This window comes from Procambarus clarkii, chromosome 19 (genome assembly GCF_040958095.1).
Source record: "Procambarus clarkii isolate CNS0578487 chromosome 19, FALCON_Pclarkii_2.0, whole genome shotgun sequence".
Taxonomy (NCBI): Eukaryota; Metazoa; Arthropoda; class Malacostraca; order Decapoda; family Cambaridae; genus Procambarus; species Procambarus clarkii.
This window is the reverse complement of record NC_091168.1, coordinates 35446383-35468029: the sequence shown is the minus strand read 5'-3', so window position 1 is coordinate 35468029 and position 21647 is coordinate 35446383. Positions and strand designations below refer to the sequence as shown.

At 45.1% G+C, this 21647-nt stretch overlaps 1 protein-coding gene and 1 long non-coding RNA gene across 7 annotated transcripts in view; one reads left to right on the top strand and one right to left on the bottom strand.

Moving 5' to 3' along the window:
* LOC123757471 (uncharacterized) overlaps positions 1-21647 on the top strand; it is a 63474-nt gene that overhangs the window by 20625 nt on the left and 21202 nt on the right. The gene's annotated exons all lie outside the window — the stretch shown is intronic.
* Positions 19854-20306, bottom strand: LOC123757472 (uncharacterized). Its single transcript, XR_011229129.1, has 2 exons — positions 20101-20306; positions 19854-20013 (listed from the first exon to the last, which is right to left on the bottom strand). It is a non-coding gene; the product is annotated as an uncharacterized lncRNA (long non-coding RNA).

Sequence of the window (21647 nt, the reverse complement as noted above, 5' to 3'; positions counted from 1 at the left end):
GCCAAAGTCACCAACACTAACAAAGGAAAGTTTAACTTTAAAAGATTTAGACCAAAAGTGGATGGTTTTTATTTTTGGTGGTGGTGATGAGGGTCATTGTGGAGTGGGGGTGTGCCTGGAGCATATCTGGAGCATACCTGGAGTATACCTGGAGAGGGTTTCTGGAGTTCTTTTACTCCCCGAGCCCGGCCCGAGGTCAGGCTGCTGATAACTTGGTCCAACAGGCTGTTGCCTGGAGTGGCCTGCAGGCCCACATATCCTCCACAGCCCGGTTGATCCGGCACTTCTTGCAAGAACCTATCCAAGTGCCTCTTGAATGCATCCATCTTTGTTCCGGCAATATTTCTAATGCTTACTGGGAGGGTGTTGAACAGCTGTGGATCTCTGGTGTTCAGTGTTCTCTGATTGTGTCTGTGGCACCTCTACGACTCACTGGCTCTGTTCTGCATTTCCTTACGTATCTTTCGGTCCAGCTGGACTTGGGCTGGACGGTAGAGCGACGGTCTCGCTTCATGCAGGTCGGAGTTCATTTCCGGACCGTCCAAGAGCTGAGCACCATTCCTTCCCCCCGTATCATCCCAAATCCTTATCCTGACTCCTTCCCAGTACTATATAATCGTAATGGCTTGGCGTTTTCCCCTGAAAACTCCCTCCCCCTCGCTCAAGTATGTTGTTATTCTACTGTGCAAATTTGGGACCTGGCCCTCCAGTATCTTCCATGTATAGATTATTTGATACCTTTCTCGTCTCCTTTACAGAGAAACCATTTTGAGAGCAATGAGGCGATCCCAATAATTTAGATGTTGTATCGTGTCTATGCGTGCCGTATATGTTCTCTGTATTCCCTCTAATTCAGAGATCTCTTCAGCTCTGAAAATGGAGGTGAGTACCGAGCAGTACTCAAGACGGGACAGCACCAGTGATGTAAATAGTATTAGATTACTGTGGGGTCTCTGGACGTGAACGTTCTCAAAATCCATCCTATCATTGTCCTGGCCGCCGCCGCCGCTATATTTGCTCGGTTATGTTCACTAAATGTCAGGTCGTTAGACATCATAATTCCCAGTTTTACATGTTGCTTTCCTTGTATGAGTTGGTCTGAGTGTGTCCTGTACCTTGTGTTTCGTTTAACTTCCTCATTGACACCATACCTCAGTACCTGGAACTTGTCACCGTTAAACATCATGTTATTTTCAGTTGCCCAATCGAATACTTTATTTATATCTGCCTGTAGTTTTGTAGTGTCTTCTACGGGGGCAATTTTCATGCGGGTTTTTGTATCATCTGCAAAGGATGACACGAAGCTGTGACTTGCAGTTTTGTCTATATCAGAGATAAAATGAGAAATAGCAGCGGTGCAAGGACTGTGCCCTGGGGGTCAGAGCTTTTCACTGTACTTGGGTTTGATCTTACTTAATTGACCGTCACTCTGATTGTCAGAAATTTGAAAATCCAACGCTCTATTTTACCCATTATTCCTATTGATCTCATTTTATAGACTATCACTCCATGGTCACATTTATCGAATACATTTGCAAAGTCTGTGTATACAACATCTGTATTTTGCTTTTCCTCTAAGGCTTCTGTGATTCTGATATTGTTAGTGGTTGAATAACCGTGACAGACAGGATCTTCCCGCTCTAAATTCATGTTATCCTGGGTTGTGTAGTTCATTATTTTCCATAAAATTGGAAATTTAATTCCTAATGACTCTTTCAAAATCATTTATTCGGTGTGATGTTAGGGCAACTGGTCTATAATTTTTTGCCTAAGCTTTACTACCTCCCTTGTGCAGAGAAGCTATTTCTGCAGATTTAAGTGTAGCTGGTATCTCCCCTGTAACCAGGCTCCTTCTCCATATTAAGCTGAGCGCTCGCGCTACTCCTACATGTCTTTATGAATATTGAATTCCACGAGTCAGGCCCAGGAGCTGAGTGCATGGGTATGTTGTCAATTTCTCTTTCAAAGTCTTCCGAGTTCGTGTTAATATCGTTTATTATATCTCTGCAGCATGGATGTCATTCATAAAGCAGCTGTCTGGGTCATCAACTTTCATGTTGCCTATTGGTGTGCTAAACATAGCCTCGTACGGGCCTTTTACAACTTCACTAATTTCTTTGTTGTCCTTTGTGTACGAACCTGCAGTTGTAATTTAAGGTCCAATACTGGTGGAGGTATTTGATTTTGATATTGCATATGTGAAAAAATATTTTGAATTGTTCTTTATCTCTTATATAGCTTTCTGTTCCAATTCCATTTCCTCAGACTCGTATGATCGCTTCAAAGTTTGTTCTATTTCTTCGATCTCCCTGTTTAGGTTTATTTTCCTTTCTTGTGATATTCGTGTCTGCTTAAGCATTTCCGTTATTTTTTTCCTTCTCCTGTACAGTCGTTTGCGTTCTCTTGCTAGAGTGGTCCTCATTCTGCCCCTCCTCACAGGCACGTGCTTCAAGCAGACCTTGTAAGCTTCAGCTGTCAGTTGAGCTATTCCCTGTGTGGGAGTTTTGTCGCTTAAGACCGTCTCTCATTGAATGGTTGCAAGGTCTACATTTATTTTCTCCCAGTCGATCCTCTTATTGTTGAAACTGAATTAATTGAATATTCCTTCTCGCTTGTTGGGTCTCTTAGACCTACTACCGTTATTTATACTGTTGCGTGGTACTGTTCCAGTACCACGCAACAGTACCACTCATTGGCCGAGTTCAGGAGCTCTGTGCATGCCAGCTCCTCTTTAATATACAGACCTACTCCTCCACTTGACCTAATTACTCTGTCACATCTATACAGATTATAATTTGGGATCCAGATTTCATTATCCATGTGGTCTTTCGTGTGGGTTTCTGTAAATGCACCAAATATTGAGTTTGACTCTACTAGGAGGCCATTTGTGAACTTTATTTCTTGATTTTGACTTTAGGCCTTGTATGTTTTCAAATCTGAATGATTTCCCATATTGCGTGGTGATGGTAGTTGGGGTGTGATGATGGTGGTGGTGGTGGTGGTTGTAGTGATGGTGGTGTGGTGGTGGTGTAGTGGTGGTGGTAGTGTTGTGGTAGTGATGGTGGTGATGGTGGTGGTAGTGGTTGTGGCAGCGGTAGTGGTGGTGGTGATGGTGATTGTGCTGGTGATGGTGGTGGTGATGGTGGTGGTGGTAGTGATGGTGATTGTGGTGGTGATGGTGGTGGTGATGGTGATTGTGGTGGTGATGGTGGTGGTGGTGATGGTGGTGGCAGGGATGGTGGTGGCAGGGATGGTGGTGGTGGTAGCAGGGATGGTGGTGGTGGTGGTGGTGGTGATGGTGGTGGCAGGGATGGTGGTGGCAGGGATGGTGGTGGCAGGGATGGTGGTGTGGAGGTGGTAGTGGTGGTGATGGTGGTGGTGGCGTGGTGGTAGTGGTGATGATGGTAGTGGTTGTGGCAGTGGCAGTGGTGGTGGTGGGTGATGGTGATTGTGGTCGTGGTGGTGGTGGTAGTGATGGTGATGGTGGTGGCAGGGATGGTGATGATGGTGATGGTGGTGGCAGGGATGGTGATGGTGGTGATGGTGGTGGCAAGGATGGTGGTGGTGATGGTGGTGGTGGTAGTGATGATGATGGTGGTGGCAGGGATGGTGATGGTGGTGGCAGGGATGGTGATGGTGGTGGCAGGGATGGTGGTGGTGGTGGTGATGGTGGTGATGGTGGTGGTGGCAGGGATGGTGGTGGTGGTGGTGATGGTGGTGATGGTGGTGGCAAGGATGGTGGTGGTGATGGTGGTGGTGGCAGGGATGGTGGTGGTGGTGGTGGTGGTGATGGTGGTGGTGATGGTGGTGGTGATGGTGGTGGTGATGGTGGTGGCAGTGATTTGGTTCGCTAAGCGGTTTACGCGGGGAAAATGAATTTCATCTTTTATCACAAATATTTAAATTTTTCAAATATTTTTCTTTTAAAAAAGATATGAGATCTCAGTGGTTTAACATCTGCCCACAATGTACCCACATACCTGCCCACAATGTACCCACATACCTGCCCACAATGTACCCACATACCTGCCCACAATGTACCCACATACCTGCCCACAATGTACCCACATACCTGCCCACAATGTACCCACATACCTGCCCACAATGTACCCACATACCTGCCCACAATGTACCCACATACCTGCCCACAATGTACCCACATACCTGCCCACAATGTACCCACATACCTGGCCACAATGTACCCACACACCTGGCCACAATGTACCCACATACCTGGCCACAATGTACCCACATACCTGGCCACAATGTACCCACATACCTGTCCACAATGTACCCACACACCTGCCCACAACGTACCCACATACCTGGCCACAATGTACCCACACACCTGCCCACAAGTACCCACACACCTGGCCACAATGTACCCACATATTAAATATCATCTGGGGGGGGGGGGGGGGGGGGAGGAGGAGGAGGCCTGAACACAGCAGGAAAACAAAGAGATCACATTTGTAGTCAGTTGTGTAGTCAGTTGTTTTGTGAGTTGCCCGGGTGTGTGGAGGAGGGGGGGGGTGGTGGGGCGAGCAGCTGGGGGGGGGGGTGTTGGTATTGAGTTGGGTGCTGGCTGGAGGTACAAATATGGCTTGCTGGGGCGGCCGTTGATTGGGGTGGAGGGGGGGGGGGTTGGGTGTGTGGGGGGGGGGGGGAGGAAGGGGGTGTGAGGCGTGCCAAAAGGCCAGGGAGGGGGGGTGGGGTGGGGTGGGGGGGGGGCTGTGGATTTCCCACCCCACTCAGTGTGGGGGGGGGGGGGAGGTGGCTAGGGCGGGCCGGCCATTCTACCATAAATATATATATATATGCATGTGTCTATCCTACGCTTGAAACAAGCCAGCGATCCGACGTTACCCCCCCCCCCCCCGGTGATTTGTTCCATTAATCAACAACCAGGTTTCACAAACCAGTATTTACCCAGGGCTTTGCTGGGTCTGTATTTCCTTAAGAGACAAGCCTACCCAAAGGTTCTGCAGCAAAGGGTAGCTGCCCTCAGCGGGAACAGAACACCGTGGAATGGTTCAAGGAAAGGGAATGGTGATGGGGGGGGGGGGACCACAGAGGCTAGAAAACACTATATACCGAACCAGTAACCACAGTACCACACAACAGTACCACGCAACAGTACCACACAACAGTACCACGCAACAGTACCACACAACAGTACCACACAACAGTACCACGCAACAGTACCACACAACAGTACCACGCAACAGTACCACACAACAGTACCACACAACAGTACCACGCAACAGTACCACACAACAGTACCACACAACAGTACCACGCAACAGTACCACACAACAGTACCACGCAACAGTACCACACAACAGTACCACACAACAGTACCACACAACAGTACCACACAACAGTACCACGCAACAGTACCACGCAACAGTACCACACAACAGTACCACACAACAGTACCACACAACAGTACCACGCAACAGTACCACACAACAGTACCACACAACAGTACCACGCAACAGTACCACACAACAGTACCACGCAACAGTACCACACAACAGTACCACACAACAGTACCACACAACAGTACCACACAACAGTACCACACAACAGTACCACACAACAGTACCACGCAACAGTACCACACAACAGTACCACGCAACAGTACCACACAACAGTACCACGCAACAGTGCCACACAACAGTACCACACAACAGTACCACGCAACAGTACCACACAATAGTACCACACAACAGTACCACGCAACAGTACCACGCAACAGTACCACACAACAGTACCACACAACAGTACCACGCAACAGTACCACACAACAGTACCACACAACAGTACCACACAACAGTACCACGCAATAGTGCCACACAACAGTACCACACAACAGTACCACACAACAGTACCACACAACAGTACCACACAACAGTACCACACAACAGTACCACGCAACAGTACCACACAACAGTACCACACAACAGTACCACATAACAGTACCACGCAACAGTACCACACAACAGTACCACACAACAGTACCACACAACAGTACCACGCAACAGTACCACACAACAGTACCACACAACAGTACCACGCAACAGTACCACACAACAGTACCACACAACAGTATCACGCAATAGTGCCACTCAACAGTACCACACAACAGTACCACACAACAGTACCACACAATAGTGCCACACAACAGTACCACACAACAGTACCACACAACAGTACCACGCAACAGTACCACACAACAGTACCACACAACAGTACCACACAACAGTACCACGCAATAGTGCCACACAACAGTACCACACAACAGTACCACACAACAGTACCACACAATAGTGCCACACAACAGTACCACACAACAGTACCACGCAATAGTGCCACACAACAGTACCACACAATAGTGCCACACAACAGTACCACACAATAGTGCCACACAACAGTACCACACAATAGTGCCACACAACAGTACCACACAATAGTGCCACACAACAGTGCCACACAATAGTGCCAACAGCTTCATGGCACTCTTCGCCTGGTAGGTGAAGATAGGGTACACGGCCTCGTATGGACCAATAGGAGCTGCCTCGTATGGACCAATAGGAGCTGCCTCGTATGAACCAATAGGAGCTGCCTCGTATGGGCCAATAGGAGCTGCCTCGTATGGACCAATAGGCGCTGCCTCGTATGGACCAATAGGAGCTGCCTCGTATGGACCAATAGGCGCTGCCTCGTATGGACCAATAGGAGCTGCCTCGTATGGACCAATAGGCGCTGCCTCGTATGGACCAATAGGAGCTGCCTCGTATGGACCAATAGGCGCTGCCTCGTATGGACCAATAGGAGCTGCCTCGTATGGACCAATAGGCGCTGCCTCGTATGGACCAATAGGAGCTGCCTGGTATGGACCAATAGGAGCTGCCTCGTATAGACCAATAGGCGCTGCCTCGTATGGACCAATAGGAGCTGCCTCGTATGGACCAATAGGCGCTGCCTCGTATGGGCCAATAGGCGCTGCCTCGTATGGACCAATAGGAGCTGCCTCGTATGGACCAATAGGAGCTGCCTCGTACGAACAGATTATTTAGAGTGTAGGCTAAATATACACATATGAAGGAGTTTGTATGGGTATGAAAAAGGTGTCTTGCACAGAGCCAAAATACCTTAAACAGTCGTTCTCGCGTTATTTTGAGATAACCGGATCACATAAAGCTGCAAGGAAGAAAAATAATGGAGGAATGGGGACATGATTGAGACATACACGATCCTCAGATGCATCGACGGATATAACGATATAGACGTTCAGAAACAGAGGCAGGTAAATGAAGCTACACTTTTGGAAGCTAGTGACTTAGATTAACGCCAGAGTTCTCAGAAGTTTTTTCTGAGATATTTAAATATATTGTTTTTGATATATTGTTTTTAAGATATTTAAAAACCCACGAAAACCCACATTAAAAAATGAGTTAAAAGATAAAAATAAATTTCTGCGTTAGTGTTAATTATTTACGGCAACAAATTAATGATTTCTAGTCGGGGTTCAGAAGTAGAGAGATAAGGAACTAATCAAATGGAATAGGGAACTAACTCTCACGTTACTGGAAAATATAAACAAATGGGACATGATCAATACATGAAAAATATTTAGAGAAATTTACGAGTAAGACTTTTTGAATAAAGTGTCCGAATGACAGCGGTATGTAGAATAAAACAAGCTTAGCTGTTGAATAAAAGAGTATAGAGCTTCAGCTTGATGTCATCAATCAGCAAACATTCACGAATTAATGTTTATACATGACAGGAACCAGTGAGTCCGATTACTTTGACACAATTCGATGAAAGGTCGAGTAGTTGGACCCAAGAGCTGAAGCACGGGGGGGGGGGGGGAGGGGAGGAGGAGGGGGAGGCACAGGTGAACGGGATCACAACACATGGGAACACCTGCAACACTTCTACAGGTCTATGACTACACCTTCTAAAGTTTTGACGAAATCAACCTTAAGCGTGTTTCTAGGGTGTAGCCAGCCAGGGTGTATGTACCCTCAGGGTGGCTACACCCTTGTGTGTGTGTGTGTGTGTGTGTGTGTGTGTGTGTGTGTGTGTGTGTGTGTGTGTGTGTGTGTGTGTGTGTGTGTGTGTGTGTGTGTGTCTGTCAGTCACTCCTGAGTAGAGATATCCCAATATGTCAAAAATATAACACTGTTCTTCCTGCTCGCTAAGTGAGTGTACATGAAAAACGCAGCCATCTCCGCCACATCCCTGGCATGCTGGGGAGAGACAAGGGTCACCATTAAGGGAGAGACAAAGGGTCACCATTAAGGGAGAGACATCTCGCGGCCTTAACCACACTTCCTTCACTATCCCACCTTCCAGCTGTTTCTCTCACAACCACAGTCTTCTCTCCTACTATCCCAACTATCGCAGATCCCAGTGGTCCTATCTTGGCCCGTGTTAATCTTGACTCCGTTCAGGACAGAAACTACTCGATAAAGGTCCAGAACGGAGCAAATGACTTCATAAGGACAGAAACTACTCGATAAAGGTCCAGGACGGACCAAATGACTTCATAGGGACAGAAACGACTCGATAAAGGTCCAGAACGGAGCAAATGACTTCATAAGGACAGAAACTACTCGATAAAGTCCAGGACGGACGAAAGATATTTATCTTAAGATACTTTTGAAGCAGTGATAAGAGATAGCAAAAGATTAATGTCCTATTGATAAATTAGCAATCCATAAAAGATGTACAAAAATGAATTACAATTTTTTTTTTAATTAATTTTAAAATCACATAATATACAAAAAAAGTTTAGATGTAATATTTTTTTTAGCCTGTGATAGAGACAAATATTAGAGTTTAGAGGAAAGTGGTAGAGGCAGTACAGTGCCTCTATTTAACTCTAGGTGGCTCTTCAGTGGGGGTGTGTAACCTTGGGAGAGTAGAAATGAGGTCATAGTTCGAGGTGGGGTCGAACAGGCAGTGTCAGGGCTCACGTGAATATTAAGGGTGATTGTCCTGAGTGCCAAGGATATCTCCCCTGAGTGCCGAGGATATCTCACCTGAGTGGCCAAGGATATCTCACCTGAGTGCCAAGGATATCTCACCTGAGTGGCCAAGGATATCTCACCTGAGTGCCAAGGATATCTCACCTGAGTGGCCAAGGATATCTCACCTGAGTGGCCAAGGATATCTCACCTGAGTGGCCAAGGATATCTCACCTGAGTGGCCAAGGATATCTCACCTGAGTGGCCAAAGATATCTCACCTGAGTGGTCAAGGATATCTCACCTGAGTGGCCAAGGATATCTCACCTGAGTGCCAAGGATATCTCACCTGAGTGGCCAAGGATATCTCACCTGAGTGGCCAAGGATATCTCACCTGAGCGCCAAGGATATCTCACCTGAGTGCCTAGGATATCTCACCTGAGCGCCAAGGATATCTCACCTGAGTGCCAAGGATATCTCACCTGAGCGCCAAGGATATCTCACCTGAGTGCCAAGGATATCTCACCTGAGCGCCAAGGATATCTCACCAGAGTGCCAAGGATATCTCACCTGAGCGCCAAGGATATCTCACCTGAGCGCCAAGGATATCTCACCTGAGTGCCAAGGATATCTCACCTGAGCGCCAAGGATATCTCACCTGAGCGCCAATGATATCTCACCTGAGTGCCAAGGATATCTCACCTGAGTGCCAAGGATATCTCACCTGAGTGGCCAAGGATATCTCACCTGAGTGGCAAGGATATCTCACCTGAGTGGCCAAGGATATCTCCCCTGAGTGCCAAGGATATCTCACCTGAGTGCCAAGGATATCTCACCTGAGTGGCCAAGGATATCTCACCTGAGTGCCAAGGATATCTCACCTGAGTGGCCAAGGATATCTCACCTGAGTGGCCAAGGATATCTCACCTGAGCGCCAAGGATATCTCACCTGAGTGCCAAGGATATCTCACCTGAGCGCCAAGGATATCTCACCTGAGCGCCAATGATATCTCACCTGAGTGCCAATGATATCTCACCTGAGCGCCAAGGATATCTCACCTGAGTGCCAAGGATATCTCACCTGAGTGGCCAAGGATATCTCCCCTGAGCGCCAAGGATATCTCACTTGAGTGCCAAAGATATCTCACCTGAGCGCCAATGATATCTCACCTGAGTGGCCAAGGATATCTCACCTGAGTGGCCAAGGATATCTCACCTGAGTGCCAAGGATATCTCACCTGAGTGCCAAGGATATCTCACCTGAGTGCCAAGGATATCTCACCTGAGTGCCAAGGATATCTCACCTGAGTGCCAAGGATATCTCACCTGAGTGGCCAAGGATATCTCACCTGAGTGCCAAGGATATCTCACCTGAGCGCCAAGGATATCTCACCTGAGTGGCCAAGGATATCTCACCTGAGCGCCAAGGATATCTCACCTGAGTGGCAAGGATATCTCACCTGAGTGGCCAAGGATATCTCACCTGAGTGGCCAAGGATATGAACAGGAATATGGGAAAAAAAGCACATGGGAAAAATAAAGAACATAGGGAAGAAATACTCAGAAGCATCACAACACAGAATACTCAGAAGCATTACAACACAGAATACTCAGAAGCATTACAACACAGAATACTCAGAAGCATTACAACACAGAATACTCAGAAGCATTACAACACAGAATACTCAGAAGCATTACAACACAGAATACTCAGAAGCATTACAACACAGAATACTCAGAAGCATTACAACACAGAATACTCAGAAGCATTACAACACAGAATACTCAGAAGCATTACAACACAGAATACTCAGAAGCATTACAACACAGAATACTCAGAAGCATCACAACACAGAATACTCAGAAGCATTACAACACAGAATACTCAGAAGCATTACAACACAGAATACTCAGAAGCATCACAACACAGAATACTCAGAAGGGGGAAATAAGTGTAACAGAAAAAAGCAAAGTGGAAAATAGCCGAGAAAAAGTTAAAAAAAAAACAGGGGAAAAAAGACATAATATGATATACGAAACATAAAAACGTTGATAAGAGTTGACGAATGAGGGACACACAATCAGGATAACGGGATATATTAGTGAGAGAATCCAAGGGCGCAGCAATACGGGGGCTCGAACCAGCGACCTGGGAATTCCTAGTGAGAGAGAGAGAGAGAGAGAGACAGAGAGAGAGAGAGAGAGAGAGAGAGAGAGAGAGAGAGACAGAGAGAGAGAGAGAGAGAGAGAGAGAGAGAGAGAGAGAGAGAGAGAGAGAGAGAGAGAGAGAGAGAGAGAGAGAGAGAGAGAGAGAGAGAGAGAGAGAGAGAGAGAGAGAGAGAGAGAGAGAGAGAGAGAGAGAGAGAGAGAGAGAGAGAGAGAGAGAGAGAGAGAGACAGAGAGAGAGAGAGAGAGAGAGAGAAACAGAGAGAGAGAGAGAGAGAGAGAGAGAGAGAGAGAGAGAGAGAGAGAGAGAGAGAGAGAGAGAGAGAGAGAGAGAGAGAGAGAGAGAGACAGAGAGAGACAGAGAGAGAGAGAGAGAGAGAGAGAGAGAGAGAGGGAGAGAGAGAGAGAGAGAGAGATCTGGGCAACTATCTCTTACTATCAGTAGTAGTAGTAATAGTTGTATCAGTAAGTAGCTCCTGGTAGTATTAGGTGGCGGGCGCTCCCCCCCCTCACTGGCACGACCATTTTTGGCACTCCCTGGCACTAAGGTTGGCAGCTATAAGCCTTATACCTGATGTCCATGTAGGGTGCTTGCCCGGCTGCCATGAAAAAAAAGTCTTCTCTGCATTTTAGACTGAATATTTTTTGACTTGTAGACTTTTTCTATGAACTTTTATATATATATATATATATATATATATATATATATATATATATATATATATATATATATATATATATATATATATATATATATATATATATAGGCTTCCTGTCCCTGCCGAAGTCACAGAAGTTAATCACAGGTAAACTCAGGTAAATATATGAATGGGATGTACCAGGTCTTAGGATAACCTAGGATAAAGAGACACGATATGAGAAAATACTGCAGCCGTGTGATGGGATTCGAACCTGTTCTTGGACTATTGAAGGATGCGTGTGTCTGAGGAGCCCAGAGACGAGGGTTCGATCCCAATACACACCCGCGATATTTTCTCAATCCCTTATTAATTACCTCTTATTCTCTCTCTCTCTCTCTCAAGCGTATACATCGGCTGTATTAATTATACAATTGTTAATACAATCTTCAGGGATAAATCAGATTGTATGAGATTTGTGATCAATTATACAATAGCGAATACAATATTGATCACGAAACAGATTATTGTATATAGATACATATACTTATGTGTAAACAGTTAATCAGCCCACACACACACACACACACACACACACACACACACACACACACACACACACACACACACACACACACACACACACACACACACACACACACACATACACACACACACACACACATACACACACACACACACACACGCTCTTTTGGACCAAAGAGCCAAAGCTCAACCCCCGCAAGCACAATTAGGTGAGTACACACACACACACACACACACACACACACACACACACACACACACACACACACACACAAACTTGTGTAAGGAATCTTTCAGAACATTATATACCACATATGTCAGACCAATCCTGGAGTATGCGGCTCCAGCATGGAGTCCGTATCTAGTCAAGCATAAGACTAAACTGGAAAAGGTTCAAAGGTTTGCCACCAGACTAGTACCCGAGCTGAGAGGTATGAGCTACGAGGAGAGACTACGGGAATTGAACCTCACTTCGTTGGAAGACAGAAGAGTTAGGGGGGACATGATCACCACATTCAAGATTCTCAAGGGAATCGACAGGGTTGATAAAGACAGGCTATTTAACACAAGGGGCACACGCACTAGGGGACACAGGTGGAAACTGAGTGCCCAAATGAGCCACAGAGATATTAGAAAGAACTTTTTTAGTGTCAGAGTGGTTGACAAATGGAATGCATTAGGAAGCAATGTGGTGGAGGCTGACTCCATACACAGTTTCAAGTGTAGATATGATAGAGCCCAATAGGCTCAGGAATCTGTACACCTGTTGATTGACGGTTGAGAGGCGGGACCAAAGAGCCAGAGCTCAACCCCCGCAAGCGCAACTAGGTGAGTACATCTAGGTGAGTACACACACACACACACGAGAGTGGCCACGTCTCAGACATTCTTGACCATTATCATACCGTTTCATCCATTTCTGGACGTTCTAATCAAGTCGTTTCCCTCCCTTATGGACCGTTGTCAAGTAGTTTCGGTCCGTCCTGGGGTCCTAGCAAGTAGTTTCGGTCCGTCCTGGGGTCCTAGCAAGTAGTTTCGGTCCGTCCTGGGTCCTAGCAAATAATTTCGGTCCGTCCTGGGGTCCTAGCAAGTAGTTTCGGTCCGTCCTGGGTCCTAGCAAGTAGTTTCGGTCCGGCCTGGGGTCCTAGCAAGTAGTTTCGGTCCGTCCTGGGTCCTAGCAAGTAGTTTCGGTCCGTCCTGGGGTCCTAGCAAGTAGTTTCGGTCCGTCCTGGGTCCTAGCAAATAGTTTCGGTCCGTCCTGGGGTCCTAGCAAGTAGTTTCGGTCCGTCCTGGGTCCTAGCAAGTAGTTTCGGTCCGGCCTGGGGTCCTAGCAAGTAGTTTCGGTCCGTCCTGGGTCCTAGCAAGTAGTTTCGGTCCGTCCTGGGGTCCTAGCAAGTAGTTTCGGTCCGTCCTGGGTCCTGTCAAGTAGTTTTGGTCCGTCCTGGGTCCTGTCAAGTAGTTTTGGTCCGTCCTGGGTCCTGTCAAGTAGTTTCGGTCCGTCCTGGGTCCTAGCAAATAGTTTCGGTCCGTCCTGGGTCCTGTCAAGTAGTTTCGGTCCGTCCTGGGGTCCTATCAAGTAGTTTCGATCCTTCCTGGGGTCCTACCAAGTAGTTTCGGTCCGTCCTGGGTCCTATCAAGTAGTTTCGATCCGTCCTGGGGTCCTACCAAGTAGTTTCGGTCCGTCCTGGGGTCCTGTCAAGTAGTTTCGATCCGTCCTGGGGTCCTATCAAGTAGTTTCGATCCGTCCTGGGGTCCTACCAAGTAGTTTCGGTCCGTCCTGGGGTCCTATCAAGTAGTTTCGATCCGTCCTGGGGTCCTATCAAGTAGTTTCGATCCGTCCTGGGGTCCTACCAAGTAGTTTCGGTCCGTCCTGGGGTCCTATCAAGTAGTTTCGGTCCGTCATGGGGTCCTACCAAGTAGTTTCGGTCCGTCCTGGGTCCTAGCAAGTAGTTTCGATCCGTCCTGGGGTCCTACCAAGTAGTTTCGGTCCGTCCTGGGGTCCTATCAAGTAGTTTCGGTCCGTCATGGGGTCCTACCAAGTAGTTTCGGTCCGTCCTGGGGTACTACCAAATAGTTTCGGTCCGTCCGAAACTGCTTCACAATCTGATAAAGGTCCACCTGTACCAAGTCATGAAGCTGATGGTCCAGAACTGACCCTCAGCCTAACTAACGTGAAAGGAAAGTGAAGGAATATCGTCACTTTCTCTTCGAGAGTGTGAGAGTGTGTGTTGAGCACTAACAACTACAGTTACCATTCACGAATGGCGATTCACCGAAATTTCCCTCCAATGACAACAAAATATTTGACAGTAGGTGTTTATGAGACAATTCCGGAACATTTTATCATTTAGAGAACCTGAAATAACCTGTTGGACATCATTACGTGGTGACGTCGCCTTGAAGATGTCAAGTGTGGCTTTAGGACATCGTTAGTGCCACAGCTCATCTGTGTAGTGGTGCCAGGGGGGGGGAGAGTGCCTTGACAGCAATAGAGGGCCAAGAGCCGGCACTCAAGGGGGAGGAAATTCAGAACTAAACAGCCGATAGAGACGGGTTTAGCCGTGATAATCTTTCTGTCGTCACTCTTACCGTTGTTGGTTGTCTGGGAGGGCAGGACTAGTCAATCCCTTTACGAAACCTGTGCATCTTTGCCTTAATCATGGTTGCTTTGTTTACAGCTAGCAAACGTGAGCTTCAAACACTTAAGAAGATACTTATAACTTATAAAACTTATAAAACTTATAAAACTTATAACAATAATAACCTTGAGTTGTAAAGTTTGCAAGTTTTCAACTGCATGAATCCTGGTCGAGCTTATTTTCAGATTTTCTTGACAAAATTAATATACAATTTTGCAAATACAATTTATATACAATGTCCGATTAATTGTATTTGCCGGAGATGGGGTTGAAATATGTCTTGTGTATTACTGGTCTATTGTATGATATTCAGTTGTGTGTGTGGCAGTGAATGTGAGCAGTATCTTTACTATCCTGTGTGGCAGTGAATGTGAGCAGCACCTTCACTATCCTGTGTGGCAGTGAATGTGAGCAGCACCTTCACTGTCCTGTGTGGCAGTGAATGTGAGCAGTATCTTCACTGTCCTGTGTGGCAGTGAATGTGAGCAGCACCTTCACTATCCTGTGTGGCAGTGAATGTGAGCAGCACCTTCACTATCCTGTGTGGCAGTGAATATGAGCAGCACCTTCACTGTCCTGTGTGGCAGTGAATGTGAGCAGCATCTTCACTGTCCTGTGTGGCAGTGAATATGAGCAGCACCTTCACTGTCTTGTGTGGCAGTGAATATGAGCAGCACCTTCACTGTCCCGTGTGGCAGTGAATGTGAGTAGCATCCTCACTCTCCTGTGTGGCAGTGAATATGAGCACCACCTCACTGTCCTGTGTGGCAGTGAATATGAACAGCACCTTCACTGTCCTGTGTGGCAGTGAATATGAGCAGCATCTTCACTGTCCTGTGTGACAGTGAATATGAGCAGCATCTTCACTGTCCTGTGTGGCAGTGAATATGAGCAGCACCTTCACTGTCCTGTGTGGCAGTGAATGTGAGCAGTGTCGTCACTGTCCTGTGTGGCAGTGAATGTGAGCAGCACCTTCACTGTCCTGTGTGGCAGTGAATATGAACAGCACCTTCACTGTCCTGTGTGGCAGAGAATATGAGCAGCACCTTCACTATCCTGTGTGGCAGTGAATATGAACAGCACCTTCACTGTCCTGTGTGGCAGTGAATATGAGCAGCACCTTCACTGTCCTGTGTGGCAGTGAATATGAACAGCACCTTCACTGTCCTGTGTGGCAGTGAATATGAAGAGCACCTTCACTGTCCTGTGTGGCAGTGACCAAGGACAGTATCCTCCTCCCCCCCCCACTCACTCCAACAGGAAACAGAGCGTGCTGGGAAGGGGGGCGGGGGGATGCGAACCAGGGTATAGTGACTCAGGCCACCGCCACTGGCACCGGCGCCAGTGACCAACCCCACCTACAAATAGACGTCTATAAGCATGCTCAATGTACAGGGCAGATGTGGCGTCACGGAGAAGGTCGGGAGATGAGCAGGCGAGGCTCCTGATGCCAAAACTCCCCCCCCCCCTCCCCCCCTCCCCCCCCCCTAAGGTCTGAAATAGACCTTCATGTCTGCCGGCTTATGGACTCATGGCCTGAACTCCTTTAAGGCTTGGATAGTTGGGCGGGGTGTCCACTCGTCCTATTGGTCCAATGGATAGATAATTTGGATTCATAGACGAGGTGATTTTGGGTCGGTGTTATCTGACGCGATTAGGCAGCTGGAAGGTTGGGTTTGGATATGAGATTTTTTTCTTTTTTTTTTGATTTTGTGTTTTTTTTTTAACATTCCATAATTTTATCACTTCGTTTCAATGGTCATTAAATTTTATAATAATTTTCGCGTACCCGTCTTGAAAACGTAATGAAACCGATTATGTTTTTCATTATATATATATATATATATATATATATATATATATATATATATATATATATATATATATATATATATATATATACATATATATATATATATATATATATATACATATATATATATATATATATATATATATATATATATATATATATATATATATATATATATATATATATATATATATATATATATACACTTTTTCTTGAGGTCAAAACCAATAATTTCTTCATATAAGATAAACTCGGGCGATATCTGAGAAAGCTGCAAGGACCAGTGGTCATAATTCATCAAGTATTTACTTGTCCAATTACGAAACCTGTAAATCTTTCAACAGTCATGGCAACTTTTTATGAGAACTTACAAAGACATCTGCAGGAACTCTACAAATGGTCAGAAGACTGGCACATGCTTTTTAATGTCGATAAATGCAAGACCTTGCATGTGGGGCAGAACAATCCACGTGCACATCCACGTCGTCATCCACGTCACGCAACGTGGATGATCCAAATCCACGCAATCCACGTCTCAGCTCCCAAATTAACAGCACTACCTTACAACAGTGAAGAAAAGGACCTTGGAGTGAGAGTCCATCATTCACTAAAGGTTGCACAACAAGACGGAACAGCAGTAAAAACAGCGAACCAATCCCAGGGAATAATCAAGCGTATCTTTACCTTTCAAGAAAAGAAAGTTGTCATTTAATTGTATAAGTCTCTGGTGCGCCCGCACCTTGAGTGTTGCCTCCAGGCATGGCGACCTCCTCTTCAGAAAGACATAGCTGCTCTGGAGAAGGTGCAACACCGGGCAACAAAAATAATTCCAGAGCTAAGTCATGTCTTGTATCAGGAAGGGTTGAGGGCCACACGGCTAGCAACACTGCAGACCAGGCATGCCAGCGCGGATCTCATCCACACCTTTAAAATATGTTGTTAAACTTGACCGAAAAAGTAAGATTAATAATTCTAACACGAATTTTCTCAATGTTTCTTATGTTTCTTTTTACTGTCGATGGTAATTGAAAAATTCTCCAAAATTCATTTTTATTTCTAGTCTGACGCGACGCTTGAACGCGTTTCGTAATAACTTATTACATTTTCAAAGTCTTTGAAAATGTTAACAACATATGTTTACAAGAAAGACTGCTACCAAAATATGCCTTTAAAATACTGAACAATTTGAAGAATGTCGATCCGGACAATTTCTTCAAAAGTTGAGATGTAACACACACAAGGAGCAACGGTGTCACGCTCAACAAGCCACAATATGTAGGACTGAGAACAAGAGATTTTTTCCACCCCCCAGGGTTATAAACCCATGGAACCGCCTACCCGCTGACAACTCTGTTGGGTGTTAAAATACAGTTGGAAACGATCATCAGGGCAAATGGGGGGACCTTCGACAAGCCGCCGGGTTCCTGTCCTCATCGGGACCACTAGTATAACTGGCTCTCAGGTAAATTCAGGTAAAAATATCCTAGAAGCGCTACAAACTCAAATAATACAAACGAGGAAGCATTATCGAGGAAAGATGTAGAGGTTTCGTAATTGAACATGTAAGTTTATTTTTATGATTCCTGGCCTATTTAACATGACGTCATAATATATTAACAAAATCATATCATTCTACCTGACGATATTCTAATTTTTCTACAAAACAAAGATTGCCGAAAAGGATCTCGTTGACAACTATCCCAGGAGGTTTTTGACTTCCTTGAAATACCCAGAGGCAGTGGATCCCGAAAGACTGGTGAGTGAGGAGGGAGGGCGCACAGGTCTGCCCGACATGGCCTCTAAAGGGGCACTGAGCTCGTTTTTCAAACGCCGGTGTATTTAACACGATGCGCTGTTGCCAGCTCCTCATTTTTAAACCCAAATAAAATATATTTTTAATTTTTGTTTGGGTCTAGAAGCTAGCTAACAAGTATTCTGAACCCGTATAACAAGCAATATATACGGATTTAATTCAGTTATTGCAAACTTTATATTTACTTAACCCAATTATAATTTATATTCTAATGCAATTATTTGGCATTTCAGGTTTGTTTTGTGTTTACATTGCTCTCTAGTGCTTGTAGAGTCTTGAGTTGCTCTTATCTTCCTCATTTATAATATGTAATAAGTTATATATTTTTTTCATACTCCTTATGTTGCTTTGCATTACTAAGCTTTAACTGTTGCAAATTAATTTGGCCATTATGTCTCATGTATTAACTTTACATTGATGCATCAGCAGTGATTTTTATCTAACTTTCTAATCCATCTACAGAAGATCTTGACATATGGATAATGTGGTCAAAATTGAGTAACTTTTCAAGTGAACTACAGCACGCCAGGCCTCTCAGGCGCGTGTTGCTTGACCTGTTTAAGACATGAAACACAGAGAGTTCCATAGTCATATATACCAAATGTAAGTACGTGTTTATGATTGATTTCCAGGAGGACTACTGTGGGTTTATGCCATACACTCCGTCAGTGGCAGCGGTCAGGCGTCGACTTTAAGCCCCTACCTCCTCCTTCTCCTCCTCCTTCAGGCCCTCTGTTTATCTTGTCTTTCCTTCATTCTTCAGTGTTTTCTTAGTCCTATCTCTTCTTCATGTTTCAAAGCTTCGAATATTTCTCTTCATTCTTCTTTCATGCTTCGTCTATCTCTTCTATCCTTCCCAGCTTCGCTGATTCTATCCTTCATTGTTCCATTCACAGGCTTCCTTTCTCTGCCTCTTTAATGCCTCAAACTAATTAACACAAACAAGTGGAGCGATAATCCTAAATGTCAAAAATAACATCCATCGCATTAATCCTAATTCGTTGAACTAAATCCACGTCTATTTCGCCCCGAAATGATAAGCTTAAATGTAGACTTAAGCAGTCAGCTTACCAGGATAACTAGTGCTAACTGCACTTCTCTTGTATTGGCCAACAGGATTTCTGCACTTTCGTCACATTGGCCTTCTGCAGTTACTTACAATTTCCTAAATTTATATACGTTGTCTATCGGTACAAACAGAGTGAAATGGTATCGTTCATTCCCTCGAACGAATCTCGTCTGATCGATTTTTGTAAATTTTGTTTTTTTTTTTCATGTTTTTTGGGGCAAAACAGTAGACAATGTCCTATAATATTTTTGGTTGGTGTTATGGAACCGATATAATGATGAGACGATTTTGTTGAGTTGTGAGGATAGAGCTGTGCACCTGTAGAGTTGTGAGGATAGAGCTGTGCACCTGTAGAGTGTGAGGATAAAGCTTTGCACCTGTAGAGTGTGAGGATAAAGGTGAACACCTGTAGAGTGTGAGGATAAAGGTGAACACCTGTAGAGTTGTGAGGATAGAGCTGAACACCTGTAGAGTGTGAGGGTAAAGCTGTACCACTGTAGAGTATGAGGGTAAAGTTGTACCACTGTAGAGTGTGAGGGTAAAGCTGTACCACTGTAGAGTGTGAGGGTAAAGCTGTACCACTGTAGAGAATGCAGAGTCTCCTCACTACACATAAAGTTCAAGCTCTACCCTCTGATCGACCGCCTTATATAATGCTTTATACATGTTCCTTTCCGTGTCTGAAAGCAAATTGTAAAGTCCAAACGCACTGCTTTGTGCTTGTCCTCTTTCCGGGCAGATTTTGTCCTGTTCAATTACTGTTTAACTGCTCGTTATCTTACTGGATTTTGAACCGTGATCTCAAACTTTCTAATGCCTTCAGTCTTCTATATATCTGTCTTATGTTGCACTAATATGCAAAATATATATATGTTGCTTATTCCAAGATTTTTACTGTTTGTTTTAATAAGTTTTAAAGCGTTCTTATATAATATTTTCCGGTGACACTCCATGCAGTTAATCTCTGGTAGATTACACCTACTTTAAAACTCTGGTAGATTATGTCTACTTGGCCACGCTCGTAGATTACTTCTTAAAACCACCCTTTCGTAGATTCCATCGTATTAACGAGATCGTAACTTCCATCTTAAGTTCCATCTCGTTAATTAAAATTTTCTCAAAGTCCCTTTCTCGAAGTTTTTTTTTTCATCTTCTTAGTCAGTCTCTCGTATCTTCCTTGTCTTCAGTCACTCTTGCAGCTGTCTTGACATTTTTCGTGAAGCCTCTTACTGTCTTACTGGTGATGGTTGCTATATACTTATGCAACATCTATAATCTTACTGCATTCTTAATTATAATTCAATTGAAGGTTTGTTCTTTTTCTTCAATCAATTTCTGCTTCTTCTCCTTCTTCTTCTTCTTCTTCTATCGCCTATTTCCGCCCTCCGTTAAGTGTTCAAGATTAATAGAATTTCCTTCGTCAAAAGTTGTGAAGTTGTTGCTTCAGTAAGTAACTGTGGTGGGTTCAGTAGGTAGCTCTGAAGCTCTCAGAGTAAGTAACTGTGGTGGGTTCAGTAGGTAGCTCTGAAGCTCTCAGAGTAACTGTGGTGGGTTCAGTAGGTAGCTCTGAAGCTCTCAGAGTAACTGTGGTGGGTTCAGTAGGTAGCTCTGAAGCTCCAGAGTAACTCTGGTGGGTTCAGTAGGTAGCTCTGAAGCTCCAGAGTAACTCTGGTGGGTTCAGTAGGTAGCTCTGAAGCTCCAGAGTAACTGTGGTGGGTTCAGTAGGTAACTCTGAAGCTCTCAGAGTAAGTAACTGTGGTGGGTTCAGTAGGTAGCTCTGAAGCTCTCAGAGTAAGTAACTCTGAAAGCTTCAAGTGTTACTGTTGTTGTTGTACTTCCTTCTGTGGTCTCCTCTAGTGCCTCTTCTCTACTCTTATCATGCTCTCTTATCAAGCATGTTTGTCTCTGTGTGTCTCACGCTTTTCTAACTTCATCCATTTTGATTTTTTTATCCTTGAAACGTATCTTTCCTCTATGAGTTT